Consider the following 18,959-nt stretch of genomic DNA (forward strand, 5'->3'; position numbering starts at 1 on the left):
ACACTATGGTTCTCCACACGACCTATCGATGTAATCGTCCGATAGCATAGTTTTCCCTAGGCAAGACCCAGCGTAAAAATACTAATAGTATTTACAAAATAAACCAATCATACATCGACATAAACGCATATATATATATATATATATATATATATATATATATATATATATATATATATATATATATATCATACCTTCAGGTAACAAAATAAGGAAAAAATTTATAGTACAATAGATGGAAATGGGGGGATATGCATATCCGGCGTTACAAGCTGAATCCAGCTGCATGTTACAAAAATGAAATTACAAGTATCTGCCGAAACACCAGAGAAAATGGGTCTGGGGACACTTAGGAGAGACACTCAGTGTTTCAAGGTTACACCGACAGACTTCGAGAGGATGTAGAAGGTGCCTTGAAGAACAAGATATTGGTAGGAGCCCGCGTCCGGAAACGTCATCCTACGACGCTACAGACCGCCGAAGCTATAGGCGCCGGCGCCTCCGCTATGCTTCAGTTTCGGTAGCAGGCGTGACGCTGACGCAAAGCGACCGCGGGCAAAAACTCTCGCAAGCTACCTGACAGCAATCTGGCCCTTAGATGGCGCTGAACGCAGTGTGTTTGTGTGTGTGTGTGTGTGTTTGTGTGTGTGTGTGCGTGTATGTTTCAATAAAACTTACCCAAGGACAACTTTGAATTTACTTTAATACATGCCCTCCGTTCAGTGTAACAGTTTTATTGTCATACACATACTTCCGACAAGTTACCGAGTTTATGACGACTATACAAGGAAACAGGAGACAAGAACGAGGTTTTTTCTGCGAACAGTGCTAAAATATTAAAATAAATGTACACCAGTCTTCGAATCAGTATAAAAATGAATGATACGCTACACAACTCATTATTAGCCTATAACTGCAAGTTACCATGACAAAAGGGATATAGCAACCAACGTGCAATTAATGTTGTACATATATCAAAAAAGGTTTTGCATCACCCCGGTTCCCAGAACTCCTGAAGATAGTCGTGGATATTGTATCACAGACACAGTCCTTTCGACTGTTCACAGATGTCACTAAACCCGCCTAAAGAGGTAAAAAACCATGCACGAGCAGTGCGTATTAGACGGAGGGTGTCCGACAGCCAATAAGTGCCAGTCATTTCCCCAGGAAGGCTCGTCAGTAGTTCAACCATGCCTAGACGGTCAATACCGCAGTTCGATCGCGTCCGCATTGTAACTTTGTGCCAGTAAGGGATCTCAATCAAAACGATGTTATAGTGATTAAAGCCTACGTTGTTATATCAAAGCGATGTTGTTGGGACATGGAGGAGATATAGAGAGACAGGAACTGTCGATGACATGCCTCGATCAGGCGGCCCAAGGGGTGTTGTGGATGACCGCTACCTACGGATTATGGCTCGGAGGAACCCTCACAGCAACGCCACCATGTTGACTAATGCTTTTCGTGCAGCCACAGGACGTCATGTTACGACTCAAACTGTGCGCAATAGACTGCACTTCCGACGTCCATGACGAGATCCATCTTTGCAACCACGACACCATGCAGCGCGGTATAGATGGGCCCATCAACATGCCGAATGGATCGCTCAGGGTTGGCATCACGTTCTCTTCACCGGTAAGTGTCGCATATGCCTTCAACATACAATTGTCGGAGACGTGTTTGGAGGCAACCCGCTCAAGCTGAGGGCCTTAGACACACAGTCCAGCGAGTGCAGCGAGATGGAGGTTTCCTGCTGTTTTGGGGTGGAATTATGTGGGGCCGACGTTCGCCGCTGGTTGTCATGGAAGGCGCTGTAACGGCAGCATGATGTGTGGATACCATCCTCCAACCGTCAGTGCAATCATATCGGCAGCATATTGGCGAGGCATTCGTCTTCATGGACGGCAATTCGGCCCTGATCGTGCACATAATGAAATGACTTCCTTCAGGATAACGACATCGCTCGACTACAGCGGCCAGCATGTTCTCCGGACATGGACCCTATCGAACATGCCTGGGATGGATTGCACAGAGCTGTTTATGGTCGAAGTGACCCAGCAACCACTCTGAGGGATCTACGCCAAACCGCTGTTGAGGAGAGGGACAATATGGAACAACAGTGCCTCGATGAATTTGTGGATACTATGCCACGACGAATACAGGCATGCATCAATGCAAGAGGGCGTGCTACTGGGTATTAGAGGTACCGGTGTGTACAGCAATCAGGACCACCATCTCTGAACGTCTCGCTGTATGGTAGTAAAAGAGGAAATGTATGGTTTTGATGAGCAATGGAAAGGGCGGAAATGATATTTATGTTGATCTCTATTCAATTTTCTGTAAAGGTTTCGGAACTCTCGGAACCGAGGTAATGCAAAACCTTTTTTGACGTGTCTAGAATTCATCTTGCGCAGTTATATAATTATTTAATTCATAAACTTTGTTAATTATGAAATATTGTTAAATGAAAGGGTTCATACAGCGCGACCATAAATATGTAGTGAGTGGTAGGAAACATGTTCCGACATTTTAACGTCTGTCATTTGGCAGTAGATATCTGTAAATTTACCGTAAAGTATCTAAAATTGTCTACAACTACTTATCTTCCGAATTAAGAAACATTAGACTTTAGACTATTGCTAACTTCAGTTACAAATTATGTCGAAATTGCTGTGAGACTCTGAACTCTGGCATTATAATTTTATTGATATATTTTTATGCCCCATTTGACATACAAGATTTGTTAATTAATTCAGTAATTAGAAAGCTCAATATTTTGAGGATCATAAAATATTTTATTTAAGATGGCTGCCATCAATAATGAGTAGTATAAAAAATTGTTCATAGGTGAAATTATACACAGAGTGATTCACAAAGGTATTAAAATATTTTAATATGTTATTCTACAAGTAAAACTAAAGAAAAATGATCATATAAACATAGCTCCGCATATGTTTTGTGAGTTACGCTTATAAAAGATTTTGCCTGAAATTTAGCATCTTCGATAATAGAAGCCATCGCAAAACTGAACGAGGTTAAAGTAAAGCTAGATTTGCATTTAATTAGTTTTTATTGATCTGGTGAATCTAATAAAACAAGTCCCAGACGTGTATCTGCAGTAGTTTCCCAAAACATCCAGAGATGGAAAGAAGTAATTTCGAAATTTTTTTAATTAACTAACTACTTGGCCCTATTTGTATTTAAATTCCAGATAACTGCACAAAGTTTTCAATAGAAGTTGTAGAGAATTTAATTTAGGAAAAATGATGCTAATAACGTTAACTGAAGCTGTCTAAATATGTCAGTTAATCTACTTTTTTAAAATACCATAGGACGCGTGATTTCATTTTAAACGGGAAAAAAACAAAGCTCACTGTCATGAAAGCTGTACAGTGAACATACACTTTCACAATACATTCACAGCAAATTTTCAAAAATGTCTCCACTGAGTTCAATGCATTTAGCTGCACTTGTATGAACAGGTTTTGCTGCTTGTTTGATTTTCAGAGGGTAGTTCTTAATTTCGTCAATTGCATTCATAATTCGAGCAAGTAATGCCTCACATGTATTGACTTTGTCCTGATAAACTATGTCTTTCATCCATTCTCATACACAAAAATTCGTTGGTGCCAAATCTGGCGATCTGGGTGGCGACAGACGTGTAGCATCACTACCAATCCATTTCTGGGGAAAGTTTTCATTTAAATTTGTAGTCACGGCGTTGGTGAAATGTTGACGCGCTCCGTCATGTTTAAAATACTTTTGAATCGTGTAGCAAGTGGAACATCGAGCAAGTGGGGGATTTCTTCTTGAAGGATTTGTAAGTACGTCTCGCCAGTTATACGCCGTGTACTGGTACCCATGCTACGTTGAACAGCATCCGTAATATAATCTTCATCGTCTTCACGTACTGTTTATGAACGCTAAGTAGAGAACCCGTCTCCCGTAGCATTCGAAATACTACACTAATGGTTCGTGGATTCGGAATCCTCCGAGTTTGATTACGTAGCCGTAGCATTATCATCACATTTGCCATAAATAAGCACCATATCAGCGCATTCTTCTGTCGTAAATTTGAAAGGCATCTCTATTTCATAAATAATCTGCAAACTGCAACAGTTACTATGTGGTTTCACTTAAATACACTGTTACTATTGTGTTATTTCACTGATCAAAAGTAAACAGATTTACTTGGATAATGATCTTTGCTTCGCTGGATGTTCAGGAAAACTACTGCAGACACACGTCAGGGACATGTTTTATTAGGTTCACCAGACCAGTAACAACAAAATAAATGGAAATCGTGCTTTACTTTAACCTCGTACAGTTTTGCGATGGTTTCATATTTTATAAGTTGCTAAATTTCAGGCAAAATCTTTTATTAGGCGTAACTCCCTCACTAAACATTTGTGGACCTATGTTTATATGAACTTTTTTCTTTAGTTTTACTCATAGAATAACAAATTAAAACATTTGCATATCTTAGTGAATCACCCTGTCCAGATCTAGCACATCTTAGGCCAGTCAGTCTGCAGCTGAGAGTAGTAAGCAACACCTGTGTCTTCCGTTGTGAGCAATGTGACGTGGTCCGATACCTAACATTTTGAAATATTGGTGTATATTGCGTACAGCTCTTTTTCTTCGCTCGTAGGTTTACTTCATGACTTCTGAGACATTAATTGCTAATTCATTCCGAGTAAGAACTTAATAGAGGAACACTGTGATTCTTAGCTCCTATGAACAATGAACAGTTAGCAGGGCCGTGTTGACGGACTAACTGATTATATTTGTGCACAATATTAACTGTTTCGAGTACCTTAAATGTGTATGAGGACAGTGATATGATGAACTGATACGTTAAAATTTTGCCACACATGATTCGCTTTGAACCACTGGATTGTGTTGTGCGATTCCTGAACTGGGACTATTTAACAGTCTATGAACTAGAGTAGCAGGTAACAACCTGCTTTCCATTTTCGAACTATATGTGAGACCCGAAACTGGACGTATCATTAATTACTTTACAACAAGAGCGTAATTATACCAAGAGCTTGTTTTAAATCTACCTCTGGTGTCGACCACGGTGTTGCTCTAGTTATTAGTAACACTGACATCTTTCAGTCAGTTTTGGAACCAGCGCAGCTGCCGAGAAGAACAGAAGAGGCTTGTGCAGAAGGAAGCACGTTTGTTCCAAACATTAGGGTCCAGAAGACTAGGGTCCCTAGCTACACGTGCCAGAGGAAGCATTGTCTTTTCATGTTCCTTCCACCATTCAAGAATCATTTTCCACCTGTGTTTCCTTTTCGTTAGCAGAGGTTGGGAGATACAATATTACTTCGTGGTGTATGTCCACGTAATCCCGACTTCTGACATACCTCTGTAACCTCAGCGGATGATGCATTTTCGATGGGGCTGAAGTACTTTAGGGTGAACCTAAAGTAAGTACAAGAACGGGTACGCATAATCATATCATAGAACAATAGCAGTATCTAGTTGTTTACTTACTTTAAATGTTTACACAGTAGCACCGACATTTTCGAAAACAATGTGTCTGTGTCCAGTGCACAGAATCAAAACGCAGTGATATGGGGACAAAAAAAGCGTTGCGATGTTGTGGTACAAATGCAGTGTAACCTTCTCATTCCTTTCGTCCATGTAACTTCTGCATCTTAATTTAAGTATTTCCATGCGTTAACTGTCTACTTCATTAAGACTCAAGTGATCATCCAGAAGTTTATACCGCCAGAGAAGTGCCAAGTGAAGGGTTGGTTAGTTGTCTCGTTGAAGAGTATTACTAGCTTCTTTGAATGGTTTGAGGAACATGATATGCTCGTTTAGGGTCCACTCATCTGTATTCTCCAGTCTACTCAATTATTTTTGTGGGAGCAACCACTTAACTTCGATCATAGTATCACGATTTAAAACCAACATGCCTAACAAAATGTTCAATCGGACTCTGACTTCTTGTTTAAGTGATTTGGTCAGTCCCTTTGAAAGATCAACTTTCTTACAATATTCCGCTAGTAATTTACACGAGTATATTGTTATGCTCACACGTGTTGGTTCTGGCTGCGTTTTTAAAAACTCCGACCCCAAAGTATGTTTGAGCAAAGTGCTAAGGCAATAACAGGTGCAAGGAAGTCTAGTGAAATCATTCAGAGATGCCGTTATGTTAGAAAGTTAATGTGTTGCGAAAGGTGCTGACTTCATTAATCCTCATAAATTTGCAAGGGCTCGAAACACGAAACGGCGAAAGGCCCAGATAAAACGTTAACTCCTGATTCTGCCCTCATCGGGATATGAGGTGGTAGATAGTACTTTGTTATCCATAAGCCACGTTTGACTAATAGTGGATACAGTCACTGTAATGTAGGTTATTTTGCGTGCATCACCCATCCATATATCAGTTTGCAAAAAACTCTTTTCTCGGGAACAGCGCCCTTTTCAGAGAGTTTACAACGAATTTTACTCGATTCTTAACGTAATCGTATTAGTTAGTATAGCCTCCATATCAGCTTCACAAATCACCTCAGCTCCTACAGATACGAGTGCTTGGGGTAAAATTTTCAAACCTGAGCCGTAAACCATACTGAATGGTATAAGATCTTCACAGCAAATGAGTGCCACTGAATCAAAAATAGTGCGCTTTTAATATGTGCTACTTCATTACCTACCGCAGTATCCTAGTAAATACAGAATTTTTTTCTACGGGATAGTGAAACTTTTTAAGGGCCATCTATGATGAAATGGAAATCGCTGTGGGTTTTTAACAACATAACAAGAAAATAGACGTTTAGTTTTGTACGGAGAATTACCTTTTTCGTGTCCTCTTCCGCTTGTTTACTAAAACACTGTTTCAGGATTCCATAGCAATTACAATGTTATTGGCATGATAGAGAGATGAATCTTTGTAAGCTGTGATGAGCTGTAGCAAGAGACGCGAATATCAACATCGTAACGTGAGAAATGTAAATGTTAGTCAAAACTCACCACTGATACACACCTGCATGCTTTAGTAAGGGAATGAATCGACGAGTAGAAAGCGGCTGCAGCGCCACCACTCTCTCAAACTCGCCCCTATCGCGGAACTGCAGGGTGAAGGAGAGAGGCCAGTATAGTACGTAACAGCTGCGGCTTAACTCCTGAGGTAAACAGGTCTCAATATTGGACTCGTACTCGGTCAGTTTAGGATCACTATTTTGCTGCCCAAATTTTCAATGTTCCGAAAGCCACTTTCAAATAGACGTAGCGATAGTGTTATTGCAGTTGAAAATAGACAGTATTTTTGAAGAAGTGTTTACCTTCCTGAAGAAGGAGAAAAAGACTTGGTAAGTCGGCTATTAACGTTGGAGGAAAGATTTTTTGGACTATCCAGGCCTTACCTTCGACGCCTAGCATTAGAAATAGCAGAAGTGAATGATTTACCTTATGGGTTCAACTGGGAGTTGAAAACGACCTGCAAGAAGTGGAATTACGAATTTATCTCTCTCATCCTGAAATCGCACTATGCCAATCTGATGCAACCTCTATGGCGAGAGCTCATGGATTTTGCAAGAATAAAGTTGATAATTTATGTAATATACTATAAAATATTATTGAAGAAAATGTTCTAGATGCTACAAAAATGTTCAACGTAGGTAAAACAGTTCTTGCCAACCTATAGAAAACTAAGAAAAAATTAGCATAGAAGGGAAAACGTCAGTCTGGTGCGATAACAAGTGACGAAAAAGGAATCAACATTATGGTAGTTTCTTGCGTGAATGCTGACAGAATGTTTATGCCACCCATGCTTACATTCAAGAGGCTCCGCTTTAAATTTGAGCTCTCAGCAAGAACACAACCACCAGGAACTAAATTTGCATGCTGAGAACGTGGGTGCATCACAAGTGAGAATTTTGTGCAGTTGGTCGAACACTTCACAGAAACAGTAAAACCTACAAAAGACAACCAGGATTTGCTTGTTCTGGATTGTGACACTAAGAACAGTGTCACAATCAACGTGGCAAGAGAAAACGGGGTCATTACGCTCTCGTATGCTACCGCCCGCCTGAAACCTCTGGGTGCAGCCTTTCTTCAGCCTCTCTCTATGTTCTACAATCAGTGTTGTACCATTTGCATGAGAGAACATCCTCTGCAGTTTATTGCCCAATTAAATATAAGTAAATGCTCGGCAATGCATACGGACGAGCTTCATCAGTGGACAGTGTTGTAAACTGGGTCAAAAGTATTGAAGCTTGGCCCGTTACCAGAAACCTTTTTGATGACAGCGACTTTGCAGCAGCAGATACATAATCAGTTGCAGCAGGAAATTCCACCGCTGTTTCAATAGGAGGTTCTGCAGTAATTACAGCGACTCTAGAAGTTTATGCATGAAAATCTACTGAAAGGGATACCACTTATCATCAACATGGACGTTCTCCACGATTTAAAACCTAAATAAAGGCTAAGGAAATATCTCCGCTGCCTAAAAGCAAGGGAGTGAGAAAGAGAAAAACATCTGTACAGTTTTGATTTAGTCTCCATACAGAAATAAGCTGGAAAACAAGGATACGAAGAACGACTTGCATGCCAAGGTAGAGTCGAATAATACCATTGTCACCCGGTTCCTGGTTTTGTAATATTATGCCAGAAATATGACGAGAGCGACATGACTGAAAATGTGATGTATCGGGAGTGGACATATCAGCATTGCACGGGAATGGGGTCAAGAAGAAAAAAATATCATTGTGTTTAATGTTTGATTGTTCATTTAAATTAGAAAGCTATTTTCATTTTTCTTCTCACTCATAACATCGAGATTTTGGTAGAGTGGGGGTAGTTTTGTTACAGTTTTTTCATCAGTGTTCAGTTTGGGAAACTGAAGGTGCAGTATAAGACAGTGTCGTAAACTGGACTAACGTAGGTTCAAACCAAATAGATTTTGTGGCCCTATATAAATTTTCGATTTAATTAATACACTGAAGAGCCAAAGAAACTGCTACACCTGCCAACATCGTGTAGGATCCCCGCGAGCAAGCAGAACTGGCGCAACACGACCTGGCAGGGAGTCGACTAATGTCTGAAGTAGTGCTGAAAGGTAATTGACACTATTACTCCTGCGGGGATGTCCATAAATCCGTAAGAGTACGAGGGGGTGGAGATCTTTTCTGAACAGCACGTTGCAAGGCATCCCAGATATGCTCAATAATGTTCATGTCTGGGGGAGTCTAGTGGCCAGCGAAAGTGTTTAAACTCAGAAGAATGTTTCTGGAGCCATTCTGTAGCAATTATGGACGTTTGGGGTGTCTGATTGTCGTGCTGGAATTACCTAAGTCCATCGGAATGCACAGTGAACATGAACGGATGCAGGTGATAGGATGCTTACGCACGTGGCACTTGTCAGAGTCGTATACAGACGTACCACGAGTCTCCTCTCACTCCAACTGCACAGGCCCCAACCCTTAACAGAGATTCCTGCAGCTTAAACTGTCCCCTAATGACATACAGGGTCCATGGATTGACGAGGTTGTGTCCACACCTGTACACGTCCATCCTCTCGATACAATTTGAAACGAGACACGTCCGACCAGGTAACGTGTTTTCAGTCATCAACAGTTCAAAAAGCTTTGTGTCGTGCAGTCATCAAGGGTACACGAATGGGCCTTCGACTCCGAAAGCCCATGTCGATCATGTTTCGTTGAATGCTTCCCACGCTGATACTTATTGATTGTCCTGCAATGAAATCTGTAGCAATTTGAAACTTCTGTCACGTTGAACGACTGTCTTTAATCGTCGTTGGTCCAGTTCTTCCAGGATCTTTTTCTGGACGGAGCGACGTCGGAGATTTGATGTTTTACCGCATTGCCGATACGGTACACTTGTGAAGTGGTCGAACGGGAAAATCCCCACTTCATTGCTGTCTCGGAGATGCTTAGTCTCATCGATCGTGTGCTGACTATAACACCACGTTCAAACTCACTTAAATCGTGATAACCTGCCGTAGTACTAGCAGTAAACGATCTTACAACTGCGCCAGACACTTGTTGTATTCTGCCTGTTAACATATTTCCGTATTTGAATACGTATGCCTGTACCAGTTTTTTTGGCGCTTCAGTGTATACGCATGTTGTGATTCAAAATAAATGTGTTTCTGTGTTCACATACTTTCATTATTTGAGCTCCTCACATTTTTGGTTAAAATCTCAATACTCTTAGATTATCCACTGTAATTTGTTTCATTGTACTCGGTGCTTCTAATGTTAAAAAGACCAGAATATCTGATTGTGATTGAACCTGTGCGAACACAGGTAAGCAGTTTGGCTTTACATGTTGTTGTAATCAGTTTCACTTTTCTAGAGAAATGAGTGTGTGAATTGTTACATTGTGTTTCTGACTGAAAAAGTTCATTTGGTATTAGGGGAAATGTTGCTCCAAGTTTCGTGGAAGATCCTTAATTCTGTCACGCTCATAACTAATGTCGTTCCATTTTGCGTTCACTCTTGTGGTTTTGCTTGGAAGTTATTCTATGCATATCGTTGCACTTTAATATTTCTGTAACTAATCTGTATTCATGTCAGGATTTAGACATAATTAAATGTATGACTAGTTACACTGAATTTCGTACTTAGAATATGACCTCAAATACTTCGTTCCAATTGCTGCTGTAATTCGAATTTCAACGTAAACTTCTTCGGGGAATTAGGCAAGTTTCTCTTCAAAATACTATATTTACAGCATACCCATGGTTCTAAAATGCAAGTATGAATTCATCTCTGTAAACGCAATCTCAGCGTGAAATTCTTCTCGAGATCAGGCCTTCTTGTCAATAACAAAATCATAAATCCATCACTATCTATTTCTGAAATATAGACATGGAGAAACTTCCGAGAAAATACATCTGAATATATTCCCTGGACGTTGAATAACGTCTGAGGATCACATAATTTTATGTGGGAAAGATGTACTGCAAGGAAGTAACGTAAAATTTAGTGTAACTGCTTTTATTATTAAGAGAAAATTGCTACAAACGAAACGACGTCCACTCTGATATCGTGTTACTTGTAGAAGAGTTGGGGTTGGGTTGTTTGGGGGAGGAGTCCAGACAGCGAGGTCATCGGTCTCATCAGATTAGAGAAGGACGGGGAAGGAAGTTGGCGGTGCCCTTTCAAAGGAACCATCACGGCATTTGCCTGGAGCGATTTAGGGAAATCACGGAAAACATAAATCAGGATGGCAGGACGCGAGGTTGAACCATTGTCCTCCCGAATGCGAGTCGAGTGTGCCATCTCGTTCTTAATATGCAGAAGAGACTGGGGGCAGGTAGAAGGTATCAAATAGATGACTGAACTTCCTGTCAGTACTTATTTCTTCCCAGTCGCTCTCCCAATGAAAACTGTTGTTGATAATGTTATTTAATTAACTTCTCGTTCCTAGTATTTCTACGAGTCTGCTTCTTCGTAAATTAACTTAAAATTAAGGCCTTAAAAACGAAAATCGTCGTTATTTCATTAGTGGGCTTTCATTCAACTTTTTAATCTGGGTGCCTGAAAACGGAATAACCATTTCTTGTAAAGTTTAAGAATTATTTGTTAGACTTTACCACATCGTATACTGTTTGCTTGTTCTGGCCTAGAGTCGCAAGATCACAACAGTGTACAAGTGTGATTCGTTCTCTGCATCCGAGAGCACATACAATTGATCTGAACTCTCTAGCAAGTTGTTGTACCCGAGGGAACAGCGAGCGGAAGTTTCCCTGCGAATAGAAAGTGAAGAGTCGGACTGCGTGATTAAATTTTCTTTTCTTGTTTCCAGAGAACGGATATGGAGAGATAAATGTCGATATTGTGTCACTCTATTTTATGAACCCTAGGGGATTCATACCATATAGAGTTGAAATAGTCTTCCTGCATCATCTTCCACACATGTAGAATCGCGTAAAAGGCGGCAACAGTTACTATGATTACTGCTAGGGCTGATTGCATCTGGCATTCTGTGAACATACTGTTAATCTGATGAACGCGTTTAGAGCTATTATCTTCAACATCGACTGCTGTCAAGGATTATTTACTGCACTTATTCGTTCCTCTCTTTATCAAACATCCATCCATCTCTTATAAGGTCTAACTAGTTATATTTTTCCAGCCGGTCGATGATCTATTATTTTTTGTGGTAATGTATTTCCTGTCATTCTATCAACATGATCCTTCCATTATCTCCTACTCTCTTCTATCTTGCTATTATCTGAAAAGATTTTTAAATCTAATCTTATTGTTTCATTCCTTATTTTATCTATTTTATTACAGCCTCTTACATATTTCACAAACTTCTCTCTGCTGCTTGTATAAGTTATTTTTTTTTTCTTTACCTTGTTACTCTCCACGATTCGGAACCATGTACAAGAGAAGGTACATAACACTGTAGAACTTTATTTGTGTTTCTTTTCTGTTTTTTCCGAAGCTCTTCCAATTGTTTCTCAGGTAGCGAGATATTTAATGACCTTCTTTCCAATGTCTTTCTCATACTTAAGACTAATATCACATCGTAAATGACTGAAGAGGGATACTCCTTCTAAAAGTTTCGCATTCATTATTATTTTTGATCTGATTGGATTCTTTCCTTTGAAAGCCATTATGTTTTTCTTATTGGCAGATATTAGTTAAGTTTTAATATATTGTGTTTTGGCTCAATATATATACTGCCCTTCTTTAAATTATCTTCTGTCGCCTGTACAGTTACCTGTTCATCAGCATGTAACACAGTATTTAATGCTGCACTAGATCCCATTTTAATTATTAAGTGTATTTTAACTTTCCACTTCATAGCTATGTTGTCAATAGATGAATTAAATAAAGTGGATGATAGACTACACTCTTCTTGAACACTTTGATTTATTAAATTTCATATGATAATTTCGAAACTGAAGTTATAATTATTTTTGAAATTAAATATAGACTCTTTGTGGTATTATTAAGGTCTATTAAGGTCTATTCACCTTATCAAACGCTTTAAAACCTGTAAACGCCCAATTCTGTTATAAGCCAAATTCCTGACCTTAGTCAATAATTATTCTTATTATAAGTATATTAACATTACACATGTACCCCTTTCTGAAGCCTGATTGTTCTTATGACATTATCAGAGATAGTTTGCAGACTTTGAGTTTTCGATAAATTTTGTATCCTGTATTTAGTAAATTATTCCTCTTTAATTTCCTGTGTCTTTCATGTTTCCTTTCTTAAATATACAAATAACCTTAGATGTGCCCTAATCTCCAGGTACAGAAGTTTCTTCCAAGACATATTTCAAAAAGCGAAATTTTAAAATGGTTTCTCCATACTTGATTAATTCAGTATTAATTACATCTAGGCGAGTGGCTTTTCTAGTTTTTGTTGCATTTAAGGCTGCTTTTAATTCTTATACCATGTCTGTTTAATCAACAGAGTTATTATAAATTTTTATAAAATAAGATGGTTAGATCACATAACTAATGAGGAGGTACTGAATATGATACGATGTCCTCCTCGCCGTGTCCGGCGACAGCGACTCCGTCAGTCTTCTCTGTCCTCGTTGTGGTAGGCTCGGATGTGGCTCGCGAATCCGAATTTCGCTTTGAATATCCTGTTGCATGAAGCACAGTGAAGTTGACCAGCAGAGTTGTAAGTATACGTGTAGACAGGCTTGAGCTGAGATTTTCGGAGCTCTCTTTTAGCATCCAGGTTCATTTGACGCTTTTGCTCGAATTGTTCGATGCTCTTATGTACAGTTGATCGCCACAGGCTGCAAGGGGGCGTTTAATGGTGTCTTTATATCGCAGGTGTTGACCACCTTTTCTCCTCTTCCCGCACGAGAGCTGCGAGTAGAACACTGCTTTAGGTAGCCTACTGTCATCCATGCGTACTATGTGACCACTCCATCTCAGTTGATGTTTCATTATTAAAGCTTCAATACCAGCCAGTTTCACGCGGCGCAAAATCTCCGTGTTTGGGACACGGTCTTCCCATTTGATGCGCAGAATTGATCTCAGACATCGAAGATGAAATTTATCTAGCTTCTTAATGTCAGCTTTGTAACAGCACCAGGTTTCCGAGGCATAGAGTAAGGTGGATAATACTACTGCTTTGTAGACTGCAATTTTTGTTTGTAGTTTGAGATCATGTGATTTCCATACTCGGTCATTAAGCTTACCGAAGGCTGAGGCTGCACTGGCTATACGCGCTGCGATTTCCGTTGTCAGGCTGTTGTCACTTCTAATTTGGCTTCCCAGGTATTTGAAATTTGACACATTTTGCAAGGGTTTGTTATTTATCTCAATACTGGAGTCATCTGCATTAAGACCTCTAAGTGGCTGTTTGAGAACTTGCGTCTTAGTGATGCTAATGGCTAAGCCAAATCTTCTGCAGGAGGCATTTAGCAGATTTATGTAAGTCTGAAGAGTTTCGCAAGAATTAGCCATCATGCATACATCATCCGCGTAGAGAATCTCTAAGATGGATAGTTTGGTTACGCGACTTTTTGTTCTGAGGCGAGAGATGTTGAAGACACTTTTGTCTGTCCTTGTGTCGAGACTAATTTGATTACTACAGGCTTTGGTCGCGTCTCTCATAACAACTGCGAAGTAAAGTGAGAAGAGTGTGGGAGCTAGAACACAGCCTTGTTTTACACCACATGTCACGGGAAACTGTTCTGAGAGCTTGTCCTCATGGCGGATTTTTGCCATCATGTTTTCATGAAACTGCCGAATCAAACTGACAATTTTGTCAGGGCACCCAGTTTTCTTTAGTATGATCCAGAGAGCTTCCCGTGGGACACGATCAAAAGCTTTTTCCAGGTCTACAGAGCACATGAACAAAGGCCGATGTTGCTCTAAGCTTTTCTCTTGCATTTGTTTGACACAAATATGGCATCCACTGTGCCTCTGTTTGGGCGAAAGCCACACTGGGTGTCTGGTAGCAGTTTTTCTGCAAAGTGTGTTAACCGGGTGTTAATTATGTGGGCAAGGACTTTTCCCGCTGCTGAGAGAAGAGAAATGCCCCTGTGGAAGCTGCAGTCTGATATGTCACCCTTGCCTTTATAGATCTTGGAAATACAAGCATCTTTCCAGTCTTGTGGAATCATTTCATACTCCCAAATCCTTAAGATCAGAGCAAACAATGGTTTCTTGATGTTTGGCCCCCCATATTTATATAGCTCTGATGGCAAGTTATCTAATCCTGCTGTTTTGTCATTTTTCAGCTTAGCCAGTGCTGAAATGAATTCATCGTAGGAAGGGGCATCCGCAAGTTGTTCCTCAACTGGCAGGTCTTCAAGTGCTTCTATGTATGGAACATCGGTTGTCTGATGGTCGGGATTAAGAACGTCATTAAAATGTTCCGCCCACCGAGACAGGATGTCACTCTGTTGCGTCAGCCGACAACTTTTATCTTTGTTATAGACTGATGCTATCTTCCCAACTCTTGGACCAAAGATAGTTTTCAGGGACTCAAAGAATCTGCCCGTTTGGTGTGTGTCGGCATATAACTGTATTTCATTTGCTTTATTTGCCCACCAACCGTCTTTGAGAGCACGTACCTTCACTTTCAGATTGTAATGCGCTGCTCTACGCTTGTTATCATCAGGGGTGCGAAGAGAGGCTCTGAAATCGTTAATTAGCCTTCTGATCTCTGGATCTGAGTCGTCAAACCAGTCCTGGTGCTTCTTCTGAGGCTTTCCCAAGACTTCTGAAGCACAGCCACGCAGTCTGCTAGCGTATGCACTCCACTGTTCATCTACAGGGGCAGATTCAGATATCAAAAGGCCATCGACACCAAATTTTTCATCCAGTTTTGCTCTCATAGTCTGATCATTGGCCAAGATTTTGCAGGACAATTTTGTTGGTATTTTGTGTGAAGCTCGGCGTGGTGCCTTCAAAGTTTAATTTGGACCTCACGAGTCGATGGTCTGTCCATCCCTGAGCGCCTCTCATTGTACGTGTGTCCAGTACGTCACCAAGATCTTTTTTCCGTACTATCACGTAATCCAGAAGGTGCCAGTGTTCAGATCGCGAATGCATCCATGTCGTTTTATATTTTTCAGGCAGACGAAAATATGTATTTGTCAGACAGAGTTCAAACTCGGCACATAGAGTTAGAAGATCCAAACCATTCGAGTTGCATTTTCCAATCCCATGGCGACCGAGGACTCCATTCCAAGCACTGAAATCATTCCCAACACGAGCATTAAAATCACCAAGTAACAGAAGTTTATCTGCAGAAGGAATATCCCCAAGGACATGTCGGAGGTCTTGGTAGAACTTGTTCTTCTCTTCATCCGGAGATGGCAATGTAGTTGCGTATACATTGATCAAGTGAAGATATTTCTTGGATACCAGGTGAAGTCTGAGTGTTATTATTCTGTCACTGATACCTTTTGGGAGTTCTGTTAGTGAACATGCCAATTTATTGCGTATGGAAAAGCCTACCCCACTTTCCGCCCTTTCAGTAGATGATTTTCCACTCCAGTAGTAGGTATAACCTCCGAGCGGTTCACATAACTGTCCAGAGTCACTAAGATGTGTTTCACTTATGGCGGTAATGTCGATGTTATATCTAGCCAATTCCCTTGCGATAAGTCCTGTCTTTCTCTCTGGGCACTGATTATGGTCGTTATCCTGTAAAGTACGGACGTTCCAGACTCCAATCATTGGATATTTAAGGTAACTGTTTATTTTATTATTTTTTTGACCGCATATGTAAGTGAACAAGTGACCGCAGATTGCCACTTGTGCTGGGTTGAGACGGGCTATGTTTAGGCCACCTTTTCTAGGCCCCTCCCTGGATTAGGGAAAGCAGAGCGATCCTAAATAGGGCTGCTTTGTCGTCTGACGAGCTGCCGAACCAGTCCTCCCGTCTCTCACGAGTACCAGAACGACCATCACCGTCTGACCGCCTAACGTGCAGAGCACCAACTAAGGTTCAGGTACACCAGACCCTTGCCTCACCATCAGTACTCCATCGCCGCAGGACTTTCAAAGCTCATAGTCCATTGAAACTTTGCCGGAGTCATCTGCGCGTGAAGGTAATTAAAGTGGACAAGCAGTTGCGCAGATGCAGATCCACTCTCTCGTCCTCTGCCTCTGGTTGGCAGTGGATCATAGGGCCGATACGACTGGCAAGAGGCAGGGGATGCAGTGAATGGCCATATGCCACTGGAAGTATCCTGACATACGCCATTAAGGCACATCACAGGTGCCTTGCTTCGTCGGTACAGAAGCCGGTACTGAATAGAATTGGGGTGAAGAGAAATTTGTGGCACAGCTTGACTAGAAGAAGGGATCGGTTGGTACGACATGTTCTGAGGCATCAAGGGATCACCAATTTAGTATTGGAGTACAGAATGGAGGGTAAAAGTCGAAGAGGGAGACCAAGAGATGAATACACTAAGCAGATTCAGAAGAATGTAGGTTGCAGCAGGTACTGGGAGATGAAGAAGCTTGCACAGGATAGAGTAGCATGGACAGATGCATCAAACCAGTCTCTGGACTGAAGACAACAACAACAACAACAACAACTCTCTTCACTATCTTCATCATACCACACTTTTCTTCAATGGTGTATACATTGATTTGCTGTTATTATATTAATATTTGCATTATCTTTCTCCATTTGATTCATATTCTTCATAAGTTCAACTGCTGTATTCAGTCTTCCATGAGCATCATGTTCAACATTAGCTATGATTCTTTCTCGGGATTCCATATGGTATCTTTTTATTAAATTTCTTGTTTCATTTCCTTTCTGTTTGTATACCTCCCAGGCCTCATCTGTTTGTATATGTAAATAGGTGTTCCAATAATTTTGTTCTTCCTTAATATTAATAGCTGTTTCTGTATTCCATATTGTAACTCTTTTCCTGCTTTATAGCTCTCTTTTCCCTAGTACCTTGTTAACTTAGAAGATAAATTTTGCATGTTACGTTTTGGCTTTGGGTTTTCTTTACATTTGTTTGTTTCCTCCATCTTGCCCGTATTTCAAGCTCTGAAGTAAACAGGGTGTGATCAGGGCCTATATAATTAACTCTAAGCACATCTCGAAATTTGAGAGCTTGTCTTTATTAGCTATTACATAGTCAATAACTGATCTTGAAACTCTAGCGTTCTTTTTGTATTTCTTTGTGTCTTTTTTCTGATGAAAATATTTGTAATTTTTAGACGATTAAACGTCGCAAAATCTCTTGATGTCTACTATTTTAAGTTAAAGTTATTTTATCAATTAAGCCTATTCTATTTACTGTTGGCACTTTTCCAATTCTTGTATTTATGTCTCCTAATTTTAGAACAAGGTGCTGTTAACTGCACAAATTTAAACGCAGTCTATCTTCCAGTACCGTTTTACAGTTACTCAACTGCAACACTTTCGCTTATTTTACAGCATTACCAGCCATCTCAGACTGATGTTCACCCCATCCTTCAGATCCTTTAAGTATACAGAGAACAAGAACGGACCTATCATACTTCCCTGGGGCTCACCTGACAATTTCGTTGTCCCTGATGAACACTCGCCGTAATATACAGTATGAACCAGAGATCCAACAAACTACCAAATAGCGTGGACCAAAGAAGAAAAATTGCTAGTAAACATGGGCTCTAAAATGCGTATCTTAAGAGCTATGAGTACTTGTTCATCTGCAATGCAGTAAAACACATCTCTTTTATTGCACTGGTGCTTATATCTCTTAAGATATGCATTTTGAAGTCCATGTTTACTGGATATTTTTTCTTGATTTGATCCATATTACTTCCTCCCAACCCATGGAAAGGAAAGATCTTTCAGTAGAAAACATGTGTCTCAGAGTAGCGAAGATGAACAAGTGCACATAACACTTGAAGTATGCATTTTAGAGCTCTTGTTCCCTTTGCGTTTTTTCCTTGATTTTGTCCGTACTACCACCTTTCAAGTCTGTCTGTGGAATTCTGGTTCATCTTTTATTTTTGTAGTAGCACAGTG

The sequence above is a fragment of the Schistocerca nitens genome, chromosome 1 (genome assembly GCF_023898315.1).
Source record: "Schistocerca nitens isolate TAMUIC-IGC-003100 chromosome 1, iqSchNite1.1, whole genome shotgun sequence".
Lineage (NCBI taxonomy): Eukaryota > Metazoa > Arthropoda > Insecta > Orthoptera > Acrididae > Schistocerca > Schistocerca nitens.